Genomic DNA, 23,133 nt, shown 5'->3' with positions numbered 1-23,133 from the left:
CACCTTATCTTCTTACCTATCCATCTCCTCCTTCTTTCCTTTCTTCCATGGCCTCCTGTCCTCTCCCATCAGATTCCTCCTTTTCCAGCTCATCTCTTCGACCAGTCGAATTCCCAGCTCTTTACTTCACCCCTCCCCTATCCTAGTTTCACTTATCACCTACTACCTTGTATTTCTTCCTTCCCTGCCCCCACCTCTTACTCTGACTTCTCATCTTTTTTCTCCAACCTGATAAAGGGTCTCGACCCGAAACATCGCCTGTACTCTTTTCCACAGAACACTGACTTCCTGAAGAAGGTCAAGTCTACTTCCTCATTTTGTCACATCATGGCTGATTTGGTTTATTTTCGTGTGCTCGTAACAAATTTTTTTAAGCAAATTGCCAGAACCTCAGACTTGCTAGGTGTTGCAGTCAAACTTCTCTGAAATCTTTGCATTTAAAACACCCTGGAAAATGATGTTTCTTTACATTGCACTTCTCAATAGCTGACTCTTTCCAATGCTCCTTAGTTCTTTTGCTCAAGGAAATAGTTCCTTGGCTTGGTTAGACTTGGGGCTGATGTTGCTAGAGGTTCTAAAGAAGTCAGGAATAAGGTTCTCACCATGACTGAGAACCTTCTTATCAACACCTTGATGTCCCCATTGACCATCCACATAGATCCTGTGGCAAGTAATTCAGCTACTGAATCTTCAACAAAAACAAGAGAAAATCTGCAGATGCTGGAAATCCAAGCAACACACACACAAAATGCTGGAGGAATTCAGCGGGCCAGGAAAAGAGTACAATCAACGTTTCAGGTCAAAACCCTTCGGCAGGACTGGAGAAAAAAGCTGAGGAGTAGATTTAAAAGGTGGGGCGAGGGGGGAGAAAAGCACAAGGTGATAGGTGAAACCTGGAGGGGGAAGATGAAGTAAAGAGCTGGGAAGTTGATTGGTGGAAGAAACAGAAGGCCTTGAAAGAAAGAAAAGTGGGGAGAAGCACCAGAGGGAGGTAATGGGCAAGCAAGGAGATAAGGCGAGGGAGGGAAAAGGGGATGGGAAATGGTGAAGGAGGGAGGGGGAACCTCCTCCCTCACTACCATTCAGGGCCCAAGCAGTCCTTCCAGGTGAGGCAACACTTCACCCGTGAGTCTGTTGAGGTCATATACCATACTCTTTCTGGTGCTCCTGGTGTGGCCTCTTGTACATCGGTGAGGGAGAAGGTGTAGGGAAACGTGTAGCACTTGTTCCACTTGCAAGGATAAGTGCCAGGAGGGAGATCAGTGGAGAGGGATGAATGGACAAGGAAGTCATGCAGGGAGCAACTGCTGTGGAAAGCAGAAAGTTGGGGGAAGGGGAAGATGAGCTTGGTGGTGAGATCCCATTGGACGAAGCGGAAGTTTCGGAGAATGATGTGCTGGTGGGGTGGTAGATGTGGACAAGAGGAATCCAACCCCTGGTAGTGTGGCGGGATGATGGAGTAAGTGCAGACTCGCATAAAATGGAAGAGATGCTCTTGAGGGCTTCCAGATGAAGTGACACTTCACCTGTGAGTCTGCTGAGGTCATATACTGTGTCCGGTGCTCCCGGTATGGCCTCCTGCACATCGGTGAGACCCGACATAGATTGGGAGACTGCTTCACCGAGCATCTACGCTCCATCCACCAGAAAAAGTGGGATCTCCCAGTGGCCACCCATTTTAATTCCACTTCCCATTACGATATGTTGATCCTTGGCCTCCTGCACTGTCGTGATGAGGCCACACTTAGGTTGGAAGAACAACACGTTATATTCCATTTGGGTAGCCTACAAACTGATGGCATGAACATTGATTTCTCAAACTTCCAGTAATACTCCCCAACCCCCTCCCTCCTTCACCACTTCCCATCCCCTCCTCCCTCTCTCACCTTATCTCCTTGCCCACCCATTGCCTCCCTCTGGTGCTCCTTCACCCTTTTCTTTCTTAAGTGGTTTTCTGTCTCTTCCACCAATCAACTTCCCAGCTCTTTACTTCATCTTTCCCCCTCCAATTTTCACCTATCACCTTGTGTTTCTCTCTCCCCTTCCCCACCATTTAAATCTACTCCTCAGCTTTCTTCTCCAGTCCTGCCAAAGTGTTTCGGGCCGAGACGTCGACTGTACTCTTTTCCTGGATGCTGCCTGGTCTGCTGAGTTCCTCCAGCATTTTGTGTGTGTTGCTCCTGAATCCTCAAAATGTTTCAACTAATTATAATGCGCAAGTGAGAGCATGATGGAATAGTTCCCACCTGCCCAGTTGAATAAGAAGGTTGATACAATCTTGAACAAGCCAGCTCAGTGGACTGGCGCCACCCTAAACTTTCGTTTCCTCCGGTATCTGTAGTTGTAGCAAATCATAAACACGAGAGAGTCTGCAGATACTGGAAATCCAAAGCAACTCACATAAAATGATGGAGAAACTCAGCAGGTCAGGCAGCATCCATGGAAATGAATAGAGAAATAGAATTCGGGACCTTGGTCTCAGCCTGAAACATTGACTGTTTACTCATTTCCATAGATGCTGCTTGACCATCTAAGTTCCCTCAGCATCTATGGTTGCTGTTCATTTTGTAAGTAGCACAGAAGTAACCATAGATGGCTGCGTGATTATGTACCAAAACTGCTTGGCTACAAGCTAGAACTGAAGCAAAGATGAGACATTGACTGGTCCTACAACCTTCGCAATATACAATGTTTTCTTAGTATTTTCCTGATATGATGTGAAGTGTATTGACGTTGCTGAATATTGGCTTCTTTGGTGGTTGGGACCCTGGGAAGTAGTTAATTGCAGTTTTCAATTCTTCATCCTAAATTTAGTAGCAACGTGCTAGCTCCTACTTTTCAAAGGGCAGTGATGTTCTTGGAACCTCTTCCTCTTGGTTGTGAGATTGCTTAACATTGTTGCATGCTATTTAGTACATATCTAGTCTTTTACCAAGTTGGCATTTCAGTATTAGATAAGTATGCCCTTGCTCCTAACACTACTTTCTGCTCTCCTCACTGAGCTGGAGCTGATTCACTGGTTTGATTGTAAAAGGTAGAAATATTTGCTACTCTCATACGTGAAATGTTGAAGCGTGGCAGCATATTAAAGGACATTCTCAAGACTGAGCATTAATATCATGCCAAATTGATTATGACAATTATACCAAGACTAGCTTTTTGCACAGGAATTGAATGTAGCACACTACCACAGTCCTAAATGATCCTTCATAAATTCTTGCATAAAATAAAATAAGCCAGATGCACGCAGTCTTCGCACTGAAGCAGGCCCCTTGACCCATCATGTGCAAGTTGACTTATTTGTCCATCTACAATAATCCCATTTGCCTGCAAAATATCTGCAGCCTATTAAAGTGCCTATCTATATGTCTTTTAATTCCATCATCTCTCCTGGATGCATTTCCAGATATTAACCACTCTGTGCAAAAATCTTTTTCCTCAAGTCCCCCTTTGTACCTTTTTCCTCTCAAACTTATGCACTCTTTTTTTTGATACCCCTACTATAGGTAAAAGATTCTAACTATCTATCCTTTAAATCTTACATAGCTCTCTTAGATCATCCCAAAGCCTCCTCACCCCCAGGGAAAACAAACCAGCCTATCTTAACTCTCCTCATAACTGAAGTCTCTATCCTAGGTGACATCCTGGTGAATCTCCTTGGTACTCTTTCGAGCACAACCCCTACCTTTCTTCAGTGTGGTGTTCAAAATTGCACACAATACCCAAGTGTGGTTTAACCAGTATTTTGTAATCTATATCACCAGCTATCAAGACAAGAACGACATATATCTTTCTGAATTCACTCTTCCGAAGTCTGATATCATGTCCACAGTGGGTGACTGTGGGTTCAGGTGCAGTGGTGGCTGTCCAATTGGGTGGTGCCATTTCAATCCCCTTCCGTTCAAATGTACATAGAATGCATTAAACTCATTGGGAATGACTGTGCTGTTGTCAATGATGTTGCCTGTTGTAGTCTACTGTAGAATGTAGGGTGATTTTTCACCACTCTGTTTCGCTATGTTGGAACTATGGACTCCAATTCCAAAGCTCCTGTGTTCATCAACATGCCTTAGCATCCAACCAAAAACAATATTGCACCTAGATTCATTCGTCTTTCCAAAATGTATCAAATTGCATTGTTGGGATTAAATTCTATCTACTAAAGCTTCCCCTACCTTTCCATCTGATCTATATCCTACTATAACTGCAGATAATCTTCCTTGATATCCACAATATTGCTAACTTTCAATGTCGAAGAACACAACAATTCATATTCACAAAAGCATTCACAAGTCATCCTCAGATTTACTAAACATAACATCTACAATCACGTGTAAGTCACTAATATACATTACAAACAACAAAATCGCCAATCCCTGTGGTATATAACTGGTCACAGTCCTCCAATCAGAAAACTATTCCTCCACCACTACTGTCTCGCCTCCTTTTGAATCAAAATCAGCTCCCATGGAATTCCTTATACCTGTGTCTTTTGAACCAGCCTATTAAGTGTGACCTTATCAATTACTTTACTAAAGTCCATATTAATAAAATCACCCACTTACCAATGCAAAATAAAACTCTGTCAAATTAGAGAGACAAGATTTTCTCCATTTTGGCTACCTCTGTTCAGCCCTTGCCTTTCCAAATGCCTATAAGTCCAACCCTTTAGGAGTTTTCCCAAAGATTTTGCTACGATTGATGTAGGGTTCACCATCCTATAGTTATCTGACTTATTCCTGATTCCCTTTTTAAATAAAGGAAAAAAATAGCCAATTCTCCAGGCATCTGATTCTTTACCTGTGGCTAACAAAGAAGCAATAATTTTTGTCAGGGCCTTAGTTTTCTTTTCCTTTGCTTCTCATAGCTACCTGGAATAGATCTCATGCATCTATAGGGATTTATCAATCCATATATGGCACATGACATCCAACGCCTCCTCCTTAATAGTGATCTAATCCAGATGATCACTGTGCCCCTCCCTAATTCATTACCTGCATGTCCTTCTCCCTTGGGAACCACTCCTTCCCTCAGCCCAGTTTCCATGATTACTGATCCAATCTTCATTTCCATCTGTCTTCATCATAAAGCTCACTACATTAAAGTATTTGAACCTGCCAGTCCTCTCATGCTCCCTAACCTGCCTCTGTCCACTCTGCCCACTGAATTTGCTTAATTAACATCTACATTTTTCTCCCCACCAACTATGCTGCCCAACCCCCCGCCAAGTTAGTTGAAACGCTCCCAAGTAGTATGAGCAAACCTCCCTGCAAGGATATTGGTCCTCCTGCAGTTTAGGTGCAACCCCTCATCCTTGTACTGGTCCCACCTACCCTAGAAGCAAACCCAGTGCTCCGAGTTACCTAAAGCCCTCCCTCATGCACCATCTACCTTATTGGAGACATCCCTTACCCCAGAACAACATGATTTTGGAATCTTACTCTCAGTCACAGAAGCATCTGTCTGCTCCCCTCACTAATGAATCCCCCATAACTACTGTTCCCCTTCAGGGGTTCCTTCCCCTGTTGTGAATCAGAGCCAACTGTGGTGCCACAAACTCCATGAACTTGGCTACTGCTGCTGATCACACCCCCCCCCCCAACCACCACCAGTAACCAAACAGTATTTAATAATGATATACCTGTTTGAGAGTGTCTCCTGCACGTTCTCCATGCAATTACTGCCTTTTCTGGCAGTCATCCATCTCCATTCTTACATTATCTGCAGTGGGGCCAACTTGTTAAAACATACTATCTATCTTTTCCACATCCAGAAAATATACATAGGATATGACAGAGGAAATTGTTGAGCACTATGCCTTACTCACAGAGGCATTTGTCTAATCAATCATGATTGATTTCACCTTGTGAGTCATACGGTCTCCTTTGTTCATAACAAAATATAATTTTTAAACTACTTCCTGTGCAGCAATTTCTGTTTACTGTAGTGAGCCCTACAATTAGTTGGATTTTTAATAACAGTAACTGAGCAAATGCAGTTAATACATTTCTCTATTGTGTTTCCACAAAAAAAATGTTATTTGTGTGTAAAGTAATGTAGATCTGGCATTACTAATCATAAACTGGAATCAATGAAATATGAGCTTCGACCCCTTGTCATCTTCAAAATGCATTAAAATCAGAATCCATTGCTTTCATTTGCTTAAACAAATTGCAATTATGAGAATACATTTCAGGTGGAAAAAGCAGTTCAAGGCTTTTGTTTTATATAGAAAATAAGCACCAAACCAAAGGAGGAGTAATTCACAATATGTTCGAAGTATTTGCAACGAGGTGCGTTTTAATTGGGTGGGGTGGGAGCGGGAGCTAGAGTTCTGGGCAAATGATGGCACAACACGGATCTGACATGGAAAGCCAATGAAGCCAGATTTGTAGAGGGTGGCATGGTAGTACAGGCATGGCACATGGTGCAATCCTGGCGTGGCATGGTAGTGTAGGCATGGCATGGTATTGTGGGTGCAGCACTGTAAGGCACTGCATGGTGGAGTCGTCGTGGCGCACTGGTGCAGTGGTTAGCATAACGCATGCGCCATCCGTAAGAAAGGAATTTGATTTCGGCAGCTTTCTGTAAGGAGTTTGTACATTCTCACTATGATCACATAGGTTTCCTCTGGGTGCTCTGATTTCCTCCAATATTCCAAACTAACAGTTAGGGTTGGTGAGTTGTGGGTGTGCTGTGTTGTTGGTACCAATATGTATCACAACTCTGGCTGCTCACCCTCCCCTTTTAGAATGCTATCCCTGTTCCCCTCAATAACACTTTAGATACTCTTGGGAGGATGACCTAGCAGGGGAAGACTGCAGTATGCATTTCTCTAGAACGGCGTCAGACTCCGTGGCTCAGAGGAAAGGGGGAGAAGTGAAGAACCAGAGGATTCAATAGTTAGGGGAGCAGACAAGACATTTTGTGGACATGAAAAATACTCCCAGATAGTAAGTTGCCTCCCAGCTGCCAGGGTGAGAGACGTCTCAGCTCAGATCCACAGCATTCTGAAGAGAAGGGTGAGCAGCCAGAAGACATGGTACATATTGGTACCAATGACATAGGCAGGAAAAGGGATGATGTCCTGAAGAGAGAATTGAGGGATTTAGGTAGGAAGCTGAAAAGCAGGACCTCACGGGTAGTAATCTCTGGATTGCTGCTTGTACCACTCACTAGTGAGGGTAAGAATAGGATGATTTGGCAGATGAATGTGTGGCTGGAGAATTGGTACAAGGGGCAAGATTTCAAATTTGTTGATCATTGGGATTTCTTCTGCAGAAGGTATGACCTGTACAAAAAGGATGGATTATACCAGGACATGAGGGAGACCAGTACCCTTGCAGGCAGGTTTACTAGAGCTGTTGGGAGGAGTTTAAACTAGCTTGGCAGGGGGATGGGAACTAGAGTGATCAGTCAAAGGCTGGAGCAGTTGGTGTAAAGATAGATGCAGGTGCACAGGCATACCTAATAAAGTGGCCACTGAGTGTACATGAAGAACAGAAGGACGACTAGAGACGGAGTAGGAACGACCAGGAATAAAAGAGGAATTATGTGTCTGGTGTTGGAGGAGGTAGGGAAGGCCTTTGCTTCAGGATTCACCAGTGAGAGGGACCATGATGAATGTGAAGTCTGCACAGAACAGGCTGATGTGCAGGAACATGTTGATGTTAAGAAAGAGGATCTGCAGGAAAATTTGAAAAACATTAGGATATCTAAATTGATGGGCTGTACAGGATATACCCCAGATTACTATGAGAAACAAGGAAGAGACTGGAGTGCCTTTGGCAATGATCACTGCCTACAAGAGCAGTATCAGAAGACTGGAGGGTGGCAAATGTTAACTCCTTTGATCAAGAGAGGGAGTAGGATTAATCCTGGAAATTATAGACCAGTGTGTTTTATATCAGTGATGGGCAAACTTTTGGAGAAGAGTCTTAGTGACAGGATTTACGAGCATTTGGAGAAGCCCTGATTAGGGCTTTTGGGGGGGCAGGTCATGCCTCGCAGGCCTGACTGAATTCTTCCAGGAAGTCAGGGGGTTTGGGATCCAGGGAAACTTGGCTGCACAGATTCAGAATTGGCTTGCTCACAGAAGAGGGTGCTGGTAGATGGTGCGTATTTTGCCTGGAGGTCAACGGTCGTGGTTTTTCACAGGGATCTGTTCTGGGACCCTTACTCTTTGTGAGTTTTATTAATGACTTGGATGATGAAGTGGAAAGGTGGGTTAGTAAGTTTGCAGATGACATGAAGGTTTGTGGTATTGTGGCTATAAGGTTGTCTTAGGTTACACCTGGATATTGATAGGCCGCAGAGTTGGGCAGAGAAGTGACAGATGGAGTTCAATCCAGAAAACTGTGAAGTAATTCACTTTGGAAGGTCAAACATAAAACAGAATACAGGGTTAATCCTTAACAATGCGGAGGAACAGAGGGTTCTTGGGGTCCATGTCCATAGATCCTACAAAGTTGTGGCATAGGTTGATAGAGTGGTTAAGAAGGCGTATTGTGTGTTGACCTTCATAAATTGGGGATTGAATTCAAGAGCCAGGAGGAAATGTTACAGCTCTGTAGAACACTGGTTGGACCACACTTGGAATATTGTGTTCAGTTAGGTCAACTCATTATAAGAAGGAAGCTTTAGAGAGGGTGCAGAGGAAATTTACCAGGATGCTGCCTGGATTAGAGAGTATAGGCTGAGTGAGCTAAGGTTTTTGTCTTTGAAATGAAGGAGGTTTAAAGGTGACTTGATACAGATGTATAAGATCATAAGAGGCATAGATAAACAGTCAGACACTATTTCTAATACAAGGAGGACATAACTTTACAGTTTTGGAGGAAAGTATAGGAGGATGCCAGAGATAGGTTTTCTTTACACAGATTGAGGTAGGTGCATGGAACCCACTGCCAGAGTTGGTGGTGGAGGTAGATACATTAGGGGCATTTAAGAGACCCTTAGATAGGCACACAGATGAAAGAAAAATGGAGGGCTAATTGTGAAGGAAGGGTTAGATTGATCTTAGGGTGGGTTAAAGGGTTGGCACAACATTGTGAGCCGAAGGACTTGTACTATGTTATACTGTTTTATATTCTATATTCAACTTTTGGTGATTGATGTACAAGGACATCCAAGTCCCTCCATACACTGATAACTTCAGTTTCTCATCTTCTAAAAAATTATCTGCCTTTCTATTTCCCTTAACAAAATGTATGACCCTGATATTTTTCCACATGACATTCCATCTCTATCCATATGGTTAACCCAGCCCCAGCTTCCCGAATCTTCCCCAGCCCATACTACAACCCATGTTTGCATAATTTGCAAACTTGGATATAATTCACTTGATTGTCTAATGCAAATTATTCATTTAGATGGTGAACAGCTGGGGCCCAAGCACAGATACCCATGGGGCCCCTCTTGTTGCAGTTTCCCAATGCAAAAAAAAACTAGTAATTCTTTCTACCCCATAACTAATTTTCAATTCAGACCTATATAATATCCCCAATACTGTGCATTCTGTTTATCAAATGTTTTCTTGAAGTCCAAATACATCAGAACAATTGATTCAACTTTATTTATTCTGCTGGTGTGTATAGGGTGTCTAGGGAGGGGTAGCACCTCTGGTGAAGGGGCATGTCATGTCCATTCTGAGCAGCTCACTCCTTTTGTCCCTGCTGGACACTCATCTCTCACCTGTGGCTCCAAATAGCTGTTTGCACGTGACGGCAGCCACACTGCTTCGACAGGAAGGCTAAACCAGTGAGGGTAGCCAGTGGCCTCATTCCTCGGTGAGATAGGGACATGCCTGTCCCAGCTCCGGTAGACCGGGCGGATGAGATCTAGCGAGATCCCAGGGTCAGGAAGGCAGTACTACAATGCTCTGTGGAGAGAGAAGGGAACAACAAGGCATCCACTGCAACCAAGGAAAACCCCACTTTGTGACACTTGTTTCTTTCACTGGATTCTGACTTTTGAGGTCGAGATAGAGGAACTGGCCCATTACATCGGCTTTTCCACTTTAAAAACTCTCCCGCACAGGTTTCCTGTCATCGTCGGACGTGATGGACAGCCACCATTTATTCTGCTGGATTCCAACAAGTTTGCTAACCGTGATTCCTAAGTTCATACTTTCATATTGACTCTTAAATTTCATAAATTCATTTTGACTCTTCCCATTTTCTAAGCGTCCTGCTGCAATTTTGTTAATAATGGATTTCTGCAGTTTCCCTACCACTAATTTCAGGCTAACTGTCAGTAGTCCCTTGATTTCTCTGGGAATTTGAATCAGAGAGTTACACTGCAAAAGCCTTGCTGAAGTCTTTGTAAACTATTTCTACCACCCTGCCCTTGTCAATCAATTTTGTGATAAAGTATTTCCCATGCTTAATGCCATGCTGACTATCCGTAATCACACCTTGTCTTTCGAAATGCAGATAGATCCTATCTCACCATTAACTTTCCCATCACCTAGTGTTAGACTTGTTTTGTGAGAAAAGATTCTCAGACATAAAGTCAGTTCTTGTCTTTCGAAATGCAGATAGATCCTACCTCACCACTAATTTTACCACCACTGGTGTTAGTCTCACCAGCATGTTGTTCCCTGGTTTATCCTTGCAGCTCTTTTTAAATAAAGACACAGCATGAGCCACCCTCCAGCCTTCTGATACCTCACCTGCTCTAACGATGACACAAAAATCTCTAACAGGGCCTCAGCAATTTCTTCCTTTATTTCCCGCAATGTTTTGCATGATACAGATCCTGTTCTTATCAATACCTCGGCACTCCTTTGCAGGATTTTGAATTATTCCCCACCCTCTGGATTACTACTTTTTACAACCCTTTATAAAGCTTTTCCTTTGATCAAATACCAGCCAATACAATGAACCTCGCCTTTGGAGGAGGGATTGTAAACTGTGAATTTATTTTTGCAATGTTGTTCTGCAGGTTGTGGCACACTTATCCAAGGTGTGTAGCTTGCGCGATTTCAACAAGACTGATCTTCAAAATGATCAGCACAGTTGGGTAAGGCATTCTAAATCACAATAAGATTTTGTGAAATTTTATTTGAAATTCATCCTTTGTTTGTCTGATAATTCTACAGCCATGGATCTTATTACAGAACTGACAACTCTTGACAGAGAATTCTTCATCATTTTCACTTCCATCATTTTAGATCTACCTCTCTGTCCAGTGAAATAACAGTTTTTAAGACATTTTCTGTTGCTATTTTGTGTGATTTTTGATCGGGGCAGACTGGCTCTGTGGCCTGAAGTTAACAAATGACACAGGGCTGGATTGAACTAAACTCAGCTGAACTGAATTGGCCTCAACTGTAATGATGATTTTTGGTTTGGTGTTTTATATTCCATGTTTTTTGCTAGTTTTTTGCCATTTGTGTGATTCGTTTTTTTTTGCACATTGGGGTTTTGATGTTTTTCTTTGAATTGATTCCATGGTTTTCTTTCTTCGTTTTGTGGCTGTCTGTGGGAAGACGAATTTCAGGGTTGTATGCAGCATACATACTTTCATAATAAATCTACTTTGCGTCTTTGAATTCCATCACTTCAACACTTGCTGACTTATTCTCAGTTATTTTAGCCCTCACCTCCCTCACAGTCATTCACTTGTTCATTCGTTTGGTCTTCAGTCCCTAAACCTTTGTGTGGTTCAGTGTCTAACTATTCTTTCATATATTGAGCCTCTGGAACACTTTTGATGCGTCACTGCAGTAAGCATGCTTTATACATAGTTGCCGTTATCCTCTTTGAAAATCTATCAGCTGGACGCCAGATGGAAGTTAAGATTGTGTGGTCTTTAAGTTTCACTTTTTTTTTAACAGCATCAACTTGCAAAATATAGGTTTTTTTTAATTTGGGGAGTTATTCTGCAATACACCACAAGGTGGCAGTAGGTAATAATATTACAGTATAGGGACAGTTACAACTTGAAATTGTAACAAAGTTGCAAGATTTGCTTTTGTGATTTGGAAAAAAGGTATTTAAGTATGAGTGAGGTGGCCCACTCAGGATCCAATGATTAAAAAAGTGGGAAAACATAACATTTTTCATGCCTAATTAATTGAAACATAACAGAGTAATGTTTAAAAGATTAGTGTTAGTAGTGGTTACAGCCCAGTCCCACCACAGAGCACAGCAATATGGAGTGCTGTCACAGGAAAACATCATCCCCACCATCTAGGCCACACTCTCTTTTCACTGCTGCCATCGGGAAGAAGTTACAGGATGCTCAGAACCCACATCACCAGGTTCAGGAACAGTTATTACCCCTCAACAAACAGGCTTTTGAACGAGAGGGGATAACTTCACTCAACTTCAGTTGCCCTATCACTGAACTGTTCCCAAAACATATGGATTCACTTTCAAGGACACTTCATCTCACACTCTCGATATTTATTGCTTATTTGTTTATTATTACTAGTAGTATTATTATTCCCTTTTACACAGTTTATTGTCTTTTACACATTGGTTGTTCATCCCTGTCAGGTCTGGTTGTTCACTGATTGTATTGCGTTTCTTGGATTTATTGTGATTGCCCAGAAGAAAATGAATCTTAGGATTGTACACGGTGACATGTACGTACTTTGATAATACAGTAAATTTACTTTGAACTTGAGAAGAACCAACTGTAGATCACAGACAGTACCTCGTCTGCTATGTGATAATATGTGGATATCATCTGAAATATCTCTGCTTCTTGAACCTCTGGACCGGGATTTGCTGGATGTCTTTTGTTTCCAGTGCCCTAAGTTTGGCAGTTTTCTCCTAAAGCCTCTCAATTTCTTTCCTTTTTTAATATGCTCTTTGATTAATTAATAATCTTTGAGTAAAACAATTTTTGATGCATTGATAGCACTATATAAATGCGAACCGTATTAATGTACATACAGGCTTTGTGTGTTTACAGCACTTACTGTTAAAGTTTACAGCGTGGATGGTGAAACTTACTGTGGTGTAAGCAGTATCAGTGCAGTCTATCAATCTGTAGATAGATTGTGCGATCACTCAAGTCGAGTGTGTTGTCTGTTGGTGGGACTTCCAGTGGCTGTAGAGGCCAGCCTGGGATCCACAAACTCTGGAGCAGTGTGGGCAAGAGTAAGCGCTGGCTGTGCTTAGCGGCTGGTTGTTCAGTCTGTCCTTTCGCAGCTGCCACTTGTTCCCTGCGGCACAGCAGAGGTTTTTCTCATGTAATGCAGCTCCCTCCTGTACAGGTTTCTGTATTGATCTGTAATGAGAGGGGATCCAGCAGTTGTAAATGGTTGGTTCTTTGTGCTGGTCCATTGCACATTGGACAGATGCAAATGTCCTGAAGCATTGAATTGCCAACAGTAAAAGCAGTCTAAACTTTATGAACAATTCCTTATCCTGTAAAAGCTTTTCTATTCCTCTGCATTTCCCAGCATAATCTGCAACTAGTGAGGTAAGAAAATACATCTCAGAAGAGTTAGATAACAAAGACAGCAAGTAGCCTGCCTAGGAATTGTCTTCAAAAGGTCCAGAGCTAAGTTGCCTTTGCATCTCTGGGTTGGGGACGGGTGGGGGAGAGGAAACATCAATAAATCTCTTGCACCTCAATGTTTGGCACAGGACAGTTAGATATCACTGATTGCAGACCTGATCCATGCCCTAGTCTACACTCATCTCTGAAGAATGCCCAGTTGGATATAACAGTAGAAAGCATCTGAGGCATCCAAGAATTATGCTTGTAATTCAATGCCTTCAGGAAACAAGGAAACAATTGGTGGAAAGGTGACAACTTCCCTCTCCTCACATATCAGCCTCTCAACCAACAACACTCAAGTTAAATGCAATTTTTTTTTTGCATTTAGATCTTAGAAAAGTTGAATGATGCTTTAGATACTTATTTCACAAATAAAATTCAATGGAATGGTTGTGCAAAGATGAACTGCCCTTTCAACATTTAGTTCCAAGTATCTACTTAAGTATTTTTAACATCAGTTCCAGAAACAAATTATGAATGGCCCTCTGTAAAATGCTGAATCTCATTTGCTGGAGGGAATGGCTGTAGCTGGCTGCTGAATTAATTCTTTAAATTGGTTTTGCATGAGTGAAGGTTTTGTACGTTCTGTGAAATTTGTCGTAGAGGCAAAGCAAACTATGGGAATAAAACAAGTACTGTGGAACATTTCTTCTTGTTTTAGTTTGACACATTTCAGGCTCATTTTTCAACTCTGAGCTTTTATCTCAGCCTATGACTTTAAAAATGGCTTAAGGCAAAATGATGTTTTTTATAATTACAGGCAACAGGTAGGTAGACCATGACAGGCCACAGCAAAAATGACTGGAAACTGTACGTCAAAGAGAGACCGGGGCTGGGATGGAGTGACTAATAGGTCATTTAAATGTGAATAGCAATCCTGTTCTTTAATTGTTTAGAGCATTAGTTCAGAATGAGTCAAACATCTAATATGTTAAAGTTAAAAAGATACCCTGCAATTGTTCAAAATGTTTGATTTCAATTGATTATTTCTCAGCATTGTCCTCTGTCTGCCAAGTATTCTGCAAGATCTGCTGTTTTCTACTCCTTCCCACCGTGATTGTGGAAAAAAAGAACTCAGTGGTGCTCAGATTGCCCAGTAGGTGGGGCACTTTCAAATTATTTGGCTGTAGACGTCATTGGAATTAATGTCTAGTGAAATATAATTACGCAGGAGTCAGCTGAGTGAGTAATATGCAAGAATTTGACAAAACTGAAAACACAAGAAGTTATATTCAAATAACTACTCTATGTATATTAATTCAAAGAAGATGACCTTAGGAACATCATTGCTCAGGGGACTAAGGTTAATCCAAGCTCTTAATGGATGGGATGAAAGACTAATCCCTTTGATTAATTTTTGGATGCTGCACAAGTCAGTATGAAGCAAATTCAATTTAGTTCCCTGTTGAGATGGTTTTACAACAGAACACGCTGCTGATTTTTGGCAAGCATTGGCAATGTTGTTCAAAAGCCAAAATAATGCATTGTGCTGAAAATTAAAAATCACTGTACAGCCCAGCGGGAGGTAGGCAGGGAGAAAACAAATAGCAAATTTCTGCATTTACACTCTGCTTTTCATGTAGTTAACCAACTCAAGGAATTGCACAGGGATAATCTCAGACAAAAATCCAATGTCAAACTACAATACAAGATGTCAGGACACATGAGCAAATCTTTGGCCTGAGGTGTTAGTTTTTGGGAGTGTCCTGAAACAAGAACAGAGATGTATCCAAAACAGAGTAAAAAACACAAAAAGAGTATTGTACAAAAAAGGGAAGGGGGGGGGATGAAGTGATACATATTGAAAGCTATCAAAGCTTTCAATCGATCAGTTATTCTACAGCAGCGATTCAAGAGTCTGTAAAAAAGAAGCTGCTGGAGCAACTCACAGGTCCGGCAGGATCTGCAGAGGCAGAGAAATGGTCAAATTTTGTTTCAAGAACATTCATAATCCCTCTGTCTCTGCAGATGAGTTCTTGAAGCACTTTGCCTTTTTGCTTCAGTGCTTTTACACCTTTCCATCACTAAGTCAACATAAATATCAACAATAAATAATTCCATCTTTTTTCAACATGCCAGGAAAATGTAGCATACGCTAAATATAAGAGTAGATGCACTTGTCGCTATAGATGGTTACTGCATGCTGTAGACTGCACTTCTGCTTTATTGTATTAAGAATGCTTAGCAGTAAAAAAACTATTTAAACGTACTTTGTAATGTTAAAATTTAAACAGCATTTTAAAATAAATACACTATGAACTGTGAAAGATATGCAAATATAAATTGAGTCAAATTCATTGTCCACTTGGGATGGACGATGAAGGCAATGGGGCACCTATCATGGGGGGGGGCGGGTAGTGACAGAGAGGAGGAGAGGGGGAGAGGGAGGGGGAGAGGGCGGGGGAGAGAGTGGGGGAGAGGGGGAGAGGGAGAGAGAGAGATGGAGAGGGAGAAAGAGAGAAAGGAAGAAAAAAGAAAGAGAGAGAGAGAGAAAGAAAGAGAGAGGGATAAGTGACATGGACAAAGTGCAGAATGTGAGACAGGCATAATTGAGAGCTCCTCAATCACAACACTGGACATTGGATCATTTAAAACAATCACATTTGTGAATGTGGAGAGAATTTGGACTAAGCAAAAAATCCTGAAGTTTTTTAATCCTACCTCTGGTCTGAGAGTAACAGCTGAGGACAACATTACACCAGACTACCCAATGGCTGGCTTGTTAAAAATCACAGATTCTTATCAGCAGTACCCATGACACTGTCAAAGTCCCAAACAATAGCTCTTTGACATGTCTAAAGTCTGTTATTATTTAAAACACATTAATGTTAGATCAATGGCCAAACACTGGCAGATGGTCACCCAATCACTGTATCACAAGCAAATTGAGCTGATGTAGATTGACAGACCAGCAACCACTGAAGCTGAGGAGCTTTTCTCCTTCAATAGTCATAGACCGCTTCCTCTTCTAAAACCAGATAAAACATTTATTTCAGTATTATGTCACAAGATGACCAGCCAATGTGTAAGCAAAAAACTGTGAAATTGAAATTTCTTTAATTATCTGGAATTAGAAATGATAACAAAGCTAGCAAGTCACTTGGTTCACTGATGCCTTTTAAAGAAGAAATTTGCCATCCTGACAAAGTCTGACCTCAGACCCGCCAGTGTGGTTGATTCTAAAATGCCTAAAGCAAGTCACTCTGTGGTAACAAAACCGCAACAAAAACACAGAAAGAATTCAAAGGAGCATCAGCATTGACCAAGGTGCTAACTTTTGGTATTGCTCCCATAAATATGCAGTGACTGATGTCTAAATCAGACTAGCTGTCCCACAAACTAATTTATCAAAGTCAACAATGTCACACTACATGCCAGATTCCTCCTGAGGTACATTTGGTCTTACGGCAGGCCATACCCACAGATGTCCTGTATATCCAAACCCATGGCAGGACACTTAACAGCAATAATGTGCAGAGGGATCTGGAAGTACAAGTTAACAGCTTCCTAAAAATGGCAATACGAGTAGATAGATCGGAAGAGAAGGTATATTAACATGCTTGTCTTCATCACTATGTGTGGACTATAATACTCAGGAAGGCGTGAATAAGTTGTATAAAACTTTGGTTAGGCTGCACTTGGAGTACAGCGTGCGGTTCTTGTTGCACTATTACAAGAAGGAAGAGGAGGCTTTGGAGAAGGCTCAGAAGAGGTTTATCAGGACGCTGCTGGGTTAGAGGATGTGTGCTATAAGCAGAGGTTGGACAAGTGTTCTGTAGGGTGGAGGCTGAGGTGAGACCTAATAGAAATTTACAAAATTATAAGAGGCACAGGTGGGGCAGACAGTCAGAAACTCTCAGGAGATTGATATTTTGAATTATTACATTTGGAGTTTCTTGCACAAGCGATATCACCTGTTTGTGGTGGTTTAGGAATATTTGAGTAAGAATTATTCAAGAACTTGTCTAGAGTTTTATTTTGACATGAACTACAAAAGTCAAAACTATAGGTACAGAGGAGATGTCAGGGGTAAGTTTTTTTTAACGTAGAGGGTGGTGAGTGTGTGGAATGGGCTGCTGGTGACAGTGGTGGAGGCGGATAATAGGGTCTTTTAAGAGACTCCTGGACAGGTACATGGAGCTCAGAAAAATAGAGGGCTATGGTAACCCTAGGTAGTTTCTAAAGTAGGGACATGTCCGGCACAGCTTTGTGGGCCGAAGGGCCTGTATTGTGCTGTAGGTTTTCTATGTTTCTAAATTATTTCCTCTATTAAAACCTTGAGTCTCCAGATTGACAGTGTTTTCTTATCACTGAGGTACATTACGAAAACTGGCTTTAAGTGCTGAACACTGGAAAATTTCATGAGTTGGCAAACAAAAGAATTGTGGCATTTTATGATTTTTTGATATACACACACACCAGAAGAGTGGCTGGGCACCCTTCAGAACTCCAAGTTAATGACGACTATGACTCAGACACTGTGGCTTTGCTGCTGAGAGTATGGCCTGATGTAGTCACCAGAGCCAAGTTTTGGTTTAAGAGTGCAACAGTTCTCATCTTGCTGGCATCAAGTCTTCCAATTTTAGAAAAAGCAACAACACGAGATATTAAATAGTACAAATGTAATGCTCAAAAAGCTCTTGGATATAAAGTAGACGTCAAGAAAACAAACTATTTCATAAAGAGTTAAACAGGGTGGATGAAAAATTGATATTTTCCCCACAAGGGATGACTCAAAATTAATTCCAAAATTATCTTGAAAATCGTGACCATGAGTCACAACCTCAAAATAAGGGATGGATCATTCAGGACTAAGGTGAAAAGAAATTCTTTCCTCTAGAGGGTTGTAAATCTATGGAAATTACTACAAAGAGAACTGTGGAGAGCCAGTTTATGGATATTTTCAAAGTGTTTAGGTATCAGAATTAAGCTTATCATCACTAACATATGATTTGTTGTCTTGTAGCAGCAGTTTAACGCAAAGACATAAAACTATAAATTACAAAAATAACAGTTACTTCCCACAAGCTGCCAGCCTGAACAACATCTTCACCCGTTAACCCACCCCACCACCCTTCACTAGCACTACATACACATCACCTACCGCCATTCCAAGTTCAAGTTTATTATCATTCAATAGGAGAAATGTATACCGCCAAGTGATACAACGTTCCTCCGGATCAAGGTGTACAACACAATAAATGTAATTCACACACAACACCTCTGGGAGGGTGGAAGAGAGACTCCAATGATCCTCTCAGCAGCCCTTGCAATCCTTGATAGGGGCATATGGTCAGGTGCTTTGCATTCCCGTTCCAGATGGTGACACAGCTGGTCAGGACACTCTCAACGGTGCCCCTTTAAAAATTGAATGGGGTGGGGCATTATTCCCTCTAAGCTGCACGGCCACACGGTAACTGAAATGCACACAGCCTTTGTTGCTGCGCATTTTGGGAGTGCACGTAACGGACATCACTTGGTCCTTCAAGAAAGCACAGCAGCACCTCCACTTCCTGAGGAGATTGAGGCGTGCGAGGCCCCCCCCCCCAACATTCCCTCTAATTTTTCTTCACAACTGTGTGGACCAACCATTGCTCTGAATAGGAAATTTTTACACAGACTGAGTTTTCATTTATGTAATGTTAATACAATTTTGAAATTATGCTGATATAACTTTGAAACCTACTGTAGGTTAATTTAAGCAATGCACATAAAATGCTGAAGGAACTCAGCAGGCCAGGCAGCATCTAGGTTAAAGAGTACAGCCGATGTTTTGGGCCAAAACCCTTCATCAGGACTGGAGAAAAAAAGGTGAGGAGTCAGGGCTAGAAGGTGGGGGGAGGGAAGGAAGAAACACAAGGTGAGAGGTGAAACCGGGAAGGGAGGCAGGGCTGAAGTAAATATCTGGGAAGTTGATTGATGAAAGAGATACAGGGCTAGAGAAGGGAGAATCTGGTAGGAGAGGACAGAAGACCATGGAAGAAAGAAAAGGGGGAAGAGCACCAGAAGGAAGTGATGGGCAGGTAAGGAGATAAGGTGAGAGAGGAAAAAGGGAGTGGGGAATAGTGAAGAGGGTGGCATAACCAGAATTTTGAGAAATTGATGTTCATGCCCTCAGGTTGGAGGCTACACAGACAGAATATAAGGTGTTGTTCCTCCAACCTGAGTGTGGCCTTATCGTTCAATAGAGAAGGCCGTGGACTGACATGTTGGAATGGGAATGAGAATGAAAAGTAGAATTGAAATGGTTGGCGTCCAGGAGATCCCACTTTTTCTGGCAGATGGAGCATAGGTGCTCGGTGAAGCAGTCTCCCAACCTACATCGGGTCTCACTGATGTACAGGAGGCAGCACTGGATACAGTAGATGACCCCAACAACTTGCAGGTGAAGTGTCACCTCACCTGAAAGGACTGTTTGCGGCCCTGAATGGTAGTGAGAGGGGAGGTGTAGGGGCAGGTGTAGCACTTGTTCCACTTGCAAGAACAAGTATGAGGAGGGAGATCAGTGGGGAGGGACAAATGGACAAGGGGGTTGTGTAGGGAGTGATCCCTGCAGAAAGTGGAAAGAGAAGGGGAGGGAAAGATGTGCTTGATTGTGGAATCCCGTTGGAGATGGTGAACGTTACAGATAATTATGTGCTGGACACGGAGGCTGGTGGGGTGGCAGGTGAGGTCAAGAGGAACCCTATCCCTGCTGGGGTGGCGGAAGGATGGGGTGAGGGCAGACGTGTGTGAAATGGGCAAGATGCGGGTGAAGGCAGCGTTGATGGTGGAGGAAGGAAAGCCCCTTTCTTTGAAGAAGGAGGACATCTCATTAGTTCTGGAATGAAAAGCCTCAGTTCTCTCAGGAACTGAGAGAAGGGGATGGCATTTTACAAGTGACAAGATGGGAAGGGGATACAAATGAGAGGGTGGGAAGAGAATTGGGAGACTGCTTCACCAACCCCTATGCTCCATCCACCAGAAAAAGCGAGATCTTTCAATGGCCACCCATTTCAATTCTCCTTCCCACTCCCATTTCAATATGTCTATCCACGGCCTGCTCTACTGCCGCGATGAGGCCACACTCAGGTTGGAGGAGCAACACCTTATATTCCATTTGGGTAGCCTCGATTGAATTGACTTTATTACTTACATCCTTCAAATACATGAGGAGTAAAATTCTTTACGTTATGTCTCCATTCAAATGTGCAATATGCAATTAAGGTAATTTATAATAAATATTATGCACAACAGCGTAGTCAATGTAAATAACATAGAATTAAGTGGTCTGATGGCCCAATGGAAGAAGCTGTCCCGGAGCCTGTTAGTCCTAGCTTTTATGCTGCGGTACCGTTTCCTGGATGGTAACAGCTGGAACAGTTTGTAATTGGGGTGACCCTGGTCTCCAATGATCCTTCAGGCCCTTTTTACACACCTGCCTTTGTAAATGTCCTGAATAGTGGGAAGTTCACATCTACAGATGCGCTGGGCTGTCTGCACCACTCTCTGCAGAGTCTTGTGATTGAGTGAAGTACAGTTCCCATACCAGGCAGTGATGCAGCCAGTCAGGATGCTGTCTACTGTGCCCCTATAGAAAGTTCTTAGAACTTGGGGAGCAAACAAAACTTCTTTAACCGTCTGTGGTGAAAGAGGCGCTGTTGTGCCTTTTTCACCACACATCCAGTATGTACAGACACCGTGAGATCCCCGGTGATGTTTTTGCCGAGGAATTTAAAGCTGTTCATCCTCTCAATTGATATCAATAGGCGTTATCCCATCTCCATTCCTACTGTAGTCCACAACCAGCTCCTTAGTTTTTGCAATGTTGAGGAAAAGGTTGTTTTCTTGACACCAGTGTGTCTGGGTGAAGACTTCTGCTCTGTAGATTTGATTTCTCAAACTCCCGGTAATTTCCACCCCCCCCCCCCTTCACCATTCCCCATTCCCATTTCTGTCTCTCACCTTACCTGCCCATTACCTCCAAATGGTGCTCTTCCCCCTTTATCAGATTCCCCCTTCTCCAACCCTTTATCTCTTTCACCAATCAACTTCCTTGGTCTTTACTTCACCCATTCCCCTCTCTCAGTTTCACCTAACACCTACCACCTTGTACCTCTTCCTCTACTCTCTCCACCTTCTTGCTCTGACTACTCAATTTTTTTACCAGTACCAATGAAGGGTCTTGGCCTGAAACATCAACTGTTTACTCTTTTCCATAGACGATGCCTGGCCTTCTGAGTTCCTCTAGCATTTTGTTTATGTATGCTAATATAATTATGAAATACCCTGTAATTCACTGTGTATTAATGAATATAATTGATAAATTTTATAAATCAGGGTTTCCCAACCTTTTTTTTGCCATGGACCCCTACTATTAACTGAGGAGTCCATGGATCCCTGATTAAGAACCCCTGTTCTAAATAAAAAACATACCACAACCTTTACTTCGAAACATTTTAGAGATTAGACATACTTATATTGTCAGTGTTTCAAGTTACAACACTGTTACAAATTGTAACAATAAACACAGAACGGAAGTCGGTTGGGCTTGGCAATACCACTTATTGGAGTGACAAAGAGAAAGGTCTATTTGTATCCATAGGATCTGATGTCAATATTGCCCCTATTATTGGATTCATTCAAGTCAAGTCAAGTTTATTGTCATTTCGACCATCAGCTGCTGGTACAGTACACAGTAAAAATGAAACAACGTTCCTCCAGGACCCCGGTGCTATATGAAACAACACAAAACTACACTAGACTATGTGAGACAGCACAAGGCTACACTAGACCGCGTAAAACAACATAAAAACTGCACTAGGCTACAGACCTGCACAGCACTACATAAAGTGCACAGAACATTGCAGGGTAGTACAATTATTAATAAACAAGACAATAGGCACAGTAGAGGACAAATTACAATATAATAATAAATGATGTAGATGTCAGTCTAGACTCTGAGTATTGAGGAGTCTGATGGCTTGGGGGAAGAAACTGTTGCACAGTCTGGTTGTGGGAGCCCGAATGCTTTGGTACCCTTTGCCAGATGGAGAAGAGTTTGTGTGAGGGGTGTGTGGAGTCCTTCATAATACTGTTAGCTTTGCGGGGGCTGCGTGTAGTGTAGATGTCTGTAATAGCGGGAAGAGAGACCCCAATGATCTTCTCAGCTGACCTCACTATTCGCTGCAGGGTCTTGCGATTCGAGACGGTGCAATTCCCGAACCAGGCAGTGATGCAGCTGCTCAGGATGCTCTCAATACATCCTCTGTAGAATGTGGTGAGGATGGGGGGTGGGAGATGGACTTTTCTCAGCCTTCGCAGAAAGTAGAGATGCTGCTGGGCTTTCTTGGCTATGGAGCTGGTATTGAGGGACCAGGTGAGATTCTCCGCCAGGTGAACACCAAGAAATTTGGTGCCCTTAGCGATCTCAACAGAGCAGTCGTCAATGTTCAGCGGAGAGTGGTCGCTCCGTGCTCTCCTGAAGTCAAGAACCATCTCTTTTGTTCTGTTCACATTCAGAGACAGGTTGTGGACTCTGCATCAGTCTGTTAGCCACTGCACCTCCTCTCTGTATGCTGACTCGTCGCTCTTGCTGATGAAACCCACCACGGTCGTGTCATCGCGAACTTGATG

General features: G+C 42.5%; 1 protein-coding gene across 1 annotated transcript in view; it reads right to left on the bottom strand.

Moving 5' to 3' along the window:
• gnpnat1 (glucosamine-phosphate N-acetyltransferase 1) overlaps positions 1 to 13,242 on the bottom strand; it is a 51,392-nt gene extending 38,150 nt beyond the window's left edge. Inside the window, exon 1 of the mRNA XM_072268886.1 lies at positions 12,966 to 13,242. The gene's annotated coding sequence lies outside the window, so the exon portion shown is untranslated. The remainder of the gene's footprint in view (positions 1 to 12,965) is intronic.
• Between the last annotated feature and the right edge of the window lie 9,891 nt (positions 13,243 to 23,133).

Source organism: Mobula birostris, chromosome 1 (genome assembly GCF_030028105.1).
Source record: "Mobula birostris isolate sMobBir1 chromosome 1, sMobBir1.hap1, whole genome shotgun sequence".
Taxonomy (NCBI): Eukaryota; Metazoa; Chordata; class Chondrichthyes; order Myliobatiformes; family Myliobatidae; genus Mobula; species Mobula birostris.
The sequence above is the reverse complement of the archived record's forward strand: the minus strand, read 5'-3'. Positions and strand labels throughout refer to the sequence as shown.